Genomic DNA, 5,376 nt, shown 5'->3' with positions numbered 1-5,376 from the left:
TATCAGCCTGGTGAATCTTCGCTGCACTCTCTCCATGGCAAGAACATCCTTCCTCAGATAAGGCGACTAAAACTGCACACAATACTCAAGATGTGGTCTCACCAAGGCCTTGTACAACTGCAGCAAGACATCCTTGCTCCTGTACTCAATCCCTCTCGCTATGAAGGCCAACATACCATTTGCCTTCTTAACCGCCTGCTGCACCTGCATGCTTACCTTCAGCGACTGGTGCACAAGGACACCCAGGTCTCGTTGCACTTCTCCTCCCAATCTATTGCCATTCAGATAATAATCTGTCTTCCTGTTTTTGCCACCAAAGTTGATAACCTCACATTTATCCACGTTATATTGCATCTGCCATGCTTCTGCCCAATCACCCAACCTGTCCAAATCATCCTGGAGTTTCTCGGCATCCTCCTCACAGCACACACGCCCACGCAGCTTTGTGTCGTCTGCAAATTTGGAGATATTACATCTAGTTCCCTTGTCTAGATCATTAATATATATTGTGAATAGCTGGAACCTCCTTTAAGATGCTCCTTAAAACCTAGCTCTTTGACCAAGCTTTGGTCACCTCCCCTAATAGCTCCTTATGTGGCTCGGTGTCAAATGTTGTATTTTAACGCTCCTGTGAAGTACCTTGGGACATTTTACTACATTAAAGGCATTATATAAAAATAAGTTGTTTTTGGAGTCGTCGACAGAGGTAGGGGGAAACAAGGAGGATCTCGAAGATGGGGACAATTATTTTAAATTGGATGCACAAGAATATGGAGAGCCAGCAAAGATCATGAGGAGGGGTGTGATGGGTGAGCGGAGTCAGTGTGGGACAGTATACTTTATTGCTCCCAGTGGCTGCACTACCCCCGGGTTAGAGATGGGGATTGGCCAGGGGTCCTGCTCTGATCACTGTGCACTATGTAGGGGTGCCCTACCCCCGGGTTAGAGAGGGGGATTGGCCATGGGTCCTGCTCCGTCCACTGTACACTATGTAGGGGTGCACTACCCCCGGGTTAGAGAGGGGGATTGGCCAGGGGTCCTGCTCTGATCACTGTGCACTATGTAGGGGTGCTCTACCCCGGTTAGAGAGAGGGATTGGCCAGGGGTCCTGCTCCAATCACTGTGCACTATGTAGGGGTGCTGTACCCCCGGGTTAGAGAGGGACATTGGCCAGGGGTCCTGCTCCGATCACTGTGCACTATGTAGGGGTGCCCTACCCCCGGGTTAGAGAGGGGGATTGGCCAGGGGTCCTGCTCTGATCACTGTGCACTATGTAGGGGTGCTCTACCCCCGGGTTAGAGAGGGGGGTTGGCCAGGGGTCCTGCTCCGATCACTGTGCACTATGTAGGGGTGCTGTACCCCCGGGTTAGAGAGGGGGATTGGCCAGGGGTCCTGCTCTGATCACTGTGCACTATGTAGGGGTGCTGTACCCCCGGGTTAGAGAGGGGGATTGGCCAGGGGTCCTGCTCCGATCACTGTGCTCTATGTAGGGGTGCTCTACCCCCGGGTTAGAGAGGGGGATTAGCCAGGGGTCCTGCTCCGATCACTGTGCACTATGTAGGGGTGCACTACCCCCGGGTTAGAGAGGGGGATTGGCCAGGGGTCCTGCTCCGATCACTGTGCACTATGTAGGGGTGCTCTACCCCCGGGTTAGAGAGGGGGATTGGCCAGGGGTCCTGCTCCGATCACTGTGCACTATGTAGGGGTGCACTACCCCCGGGTTAGAGAGGGGGATTGGCCAGGGGTCCTGCTCCGATCACTGTGCACTATGTAGGGGTGCACTACCCCCGGGTTAGAGAGGAGGATTGGCCAGGGGTCCTGCTCTGATCACTGTGCACTATGTAGGGGTGCACTACCCCTGGGTTAGAGAGGGGGATTGGCCAGGGGTCCTGCTCCAATCACTGTGCACTATGTAGGGGTGATATACCCCCGGGTTAGAGAGGGGGATTGGCCAGGGGTCCTGCTCCGATCACTGTGCACTATGTAGGGGTGCACTACCCCCGGGTTAGAGAGGAGGATTGGTCAGGGGTCCTGCTCTGATCACTGTGCACTTTGTTGGGGTGCTCTACCCCCGGGTTAGAGAGGGGGATTGGCCAGGGGTCCTGCTCCGATCACTGTGCACTATGTAGGGGTGCCCTACCCCCGGGTTCGAGAGGGGGATTGGCCAGGGGTCCTGCTCCGATCATTGTGCTCTATGTAGGGGTGCCCTACCCCCGGGTTAGAGAGGGGGATTGGCCAGGGGTCCTGCTCCGATCACTGTGCACTATGTAGGGGTGCTGTACCCCCCAGGTTAGAGAGGGGGATTTGCCAGGGGTCCTGCTCCGATCACTGTGCACTATGTAGGGGTGCTCTACCCCCGGGTTAGAGAGGGGGATTGGCCAGGGGTCCTGCTCCGATCACTGTGCTCTATGTAGGGGTGCCCTACCCCCGGGTTAGAGAGGGGGATTGGCCAGGGGTCCTGCTCTGATCACTGTGCACTATGTAGGGGTGCTCTACCCCCGGGTTAGAGAGGGGGGTTGGCCAGGGGTCCTGCTCCGATCACTGTGCACTATGTAGGGGTGCTGTACCCCCGGGTTAGAGAGGGGGATTGGCCAGGGGTCCTGCTCTGATCACTGTGCACTATGTAGGGGTGCTGTACCCCCGGGTTAGAGAGGGGGATTGGCCAGGGGTCCTGCTCCGATCACTGTGCTCTATGTAGGGGTGCTCTACCCCCGGGTTAGAGAGGGGGATTAGCCAGGGGTCCTGCTCCGATCACTGTGCACTATGTAGGGGTGCACTACCCCCGGGTTAGAGAGGGGGATTGGCCAGGGGTCCTGCTCCGATCACTGTGCACTATGTAGGGGTGCTCTACCCCCGGGTTAGAGAGGGGGATTGGCCAGGGGTCCTGCTCCGATCACTGTGCACTATGTAGGGGTGCACTACCCCCGGGTTAGAGAGGGGGATTGGCCAGGGGTCCTGCTCCGATCACTGTGCACTATGTAGGGGTGCACTACCCCCGGGTTAGAGAGGAGGATTGGCCAGGGGTCCTGCTCTGATCACTGTGCACTATGTAGGGGTGCACTACCCCTGGGTTAGAGAGGGGGATTGGCCAGGGGTCCTGCTCCAATCACTGTGCACTATGTAGGGGTGATATACCCCCGGGTTAGAGAGGGGGATTGGCCAGGGGTCCTGCTCCGATCACTGTGCACTATGTAGGGGTGCACTACCCCCGGGTTAGAGAGGAGGATTGGTCAGGGGTCCTGCTCTGATCACTGTGCACTTTGTTGGGGTGCTCTACCCCCGGGTTAGAGAGGGGGATTGGCCAGGGGTCCTGCTCCGATCACTGTGCACTATGTAGGGGTGCCCTACCCCCGGGTTCGAGAGGGGGATTGGCCAGGGGTCCTGCTCCGATCATTGTGCTCTATGTAGGGGTGCCCTACCCCCGGGTTAGAGAGGGGGATTGGCCAGGGGTCCTGCTCCGATCACTGTGCACTATGTAGGGGTGCTGTACCCCCCAGGTTAGAGAGGGGGATTTGCCAGGGGTCCTGCTCCGATCACTGTGCTCTATGTAGGGGTGCCCTACCCCCGGGTTAGAGAGGGGGATTGGCCAGGGGTCCTGCTCCGATCACTGTGCACTATGTAGGGGTGCTCTACCCCCGGGTTAGAGAGGGGGATTGGCCAGGGGTCCTGCTCCGATCACTGTGCACTATGTAGGGGTGATATACCCCCGGGTTCGAGAGGGGGATTGGCCAGGGGTCCTGCTCCGATCATTGTGCTCTATGTAGGGGTGCCCTACCCCTGGGTTAGAGAGGGGGATTGGCCAGGGGTCCTGCTCCGATCACTGTGCTCTATGTAGGGGTGCCCTACCCCTGGGTTAGAGAGGGGGATTGGCCAGGGGTCCTGCTCCGATCACTGTGCACTATGTAGGGGTGCTGTACCCCCCGGGTTAGAGAGTAGGATTTGCTAGGGATCCTGCTCCGATCACTGTGCTCTATGTAGGTGGGGAAAGGCGTAATAAGAAAATAACATAAGAAATAGGAGCTGGAGTTGGCATTTGGCCCTTCGAGCTTGCTCCGCCAATCAATAATTTCATGACTGATCCTCTACCTCAACTCCACCTTCCCACACTATCCCCATATCCCACAATTCCCTTTGTTCTGAAAAATGTATCGACCTCTGTCCCTTCCTGACCCACGCTGCTTATTTTTACCCAAAACTCTGCTCTGCTCCAGAGCCTTGACATTTCTCTTGGTGCATTTAAATTTACTCTTTCCTGAATCTGCCCACCCACCTTCATCAGTGTAATATCATTGTTCAATTTGCGAAATACTTCTGATCCCTACTTGATTCAAATTTGATAATTAACTGAATGTCTCTTAGTGAAAAAGAAACTCCAGGCATAAACCATGGCTTGGTAAGGAAAATTATCATTTGTTATATAACAGTAAAATACCACGTTAGAATTAAACAATATCTACAATTGCTGCACGATTTACAATTGCTTTAATGACACTAAGAAAACCTTCTGACTCCCAAAATGCAATCCCCTATCTGCAAACAAAGCCCCATCCCAGATTAACCCCGGAATAAAAGTCTTACGTCTGCCCATGGATGGCTCAGACTTGCCGAGGCCGTCAAAATATCTCGGTGCCCCCGGGTGGTGGTGTAGCACCTGCTCTGGAGCCAGGTTATGGAGATCTTCAGCTGGTCTGGGGCCTGGTTATGGAGATCTTCAGCTGGTCTGGGGCCTGGTTATGGAGATCTTCAGCTGGTCTGGGGCCTGGTTATGGAGATCTTCAGCTGGTCTGGGGCCTGGTTATGGAGATCTTCAGCTGGTCTGGAGCCAGGTTATGGAGATCTTCAGCTGGTCTGGAGCCAGGTTATGGAGATCTTCAGCTGGTCTGGAGCCAGGTTATGGAGATCTTCAGCTGGTCTGGAGCCAGGTTATGGAGATCTTCAGCTGGTCTGGAGCCAGGTTATGGAGATCTTCAGCTGGTCTGGAGCCAGGTTATGGAGATCTTCAGCTGGTCTGGAGCCAGGTTATGGAGATCTTCAGCTGGTCTGGAGCCAGGTTATGGAGATCTTCAGCTGGTCTGGGGCCTGGTTATGGAGATCTTCAGCTGGTCTGGAGCCAGGTTATGGAGATCTTCAGCTGGTCTGGAGCCAGGTTATGGAGATCTTCAGCTGGTCTGGAGCCAGGTTATGGAGATCTTCAGCTGGTCTGGAGCCAGGTTATGGAGATCTTCAGCTGGTCTGGAGCCAGGTTATGGAGATCTTCAGCTGGTCTGGAGCCAGGTTATGGAGATCTTCAGCTGGTCTGGAGCCAGGTTATGGAGATCTTCAGCTGGTCTGGAGCCAGGTTATGGAGATCTTCAGCTGGTCTGGAGCCAGGTTATG

Source organism: Somniosus microcephalus, unplaced genomic scaffold, assembly GCF_052327205.1.
Source record: "Somniosus microcephalus isolate GS21.2 unplaced genomic scaffold, FLI_Smic_1.0 unresolved_chr1, whole genome shotgun sequence".
Classification (NCBI taxonomy): Eukaryota; Metazoa; Chordata; class Chondrichthyes; order Squaliformes; family Somniosidae; genus Somniosus; species Somniosus microcephalus.
This window is presented reverse-complemented; position numbering follows the sequence as displayed.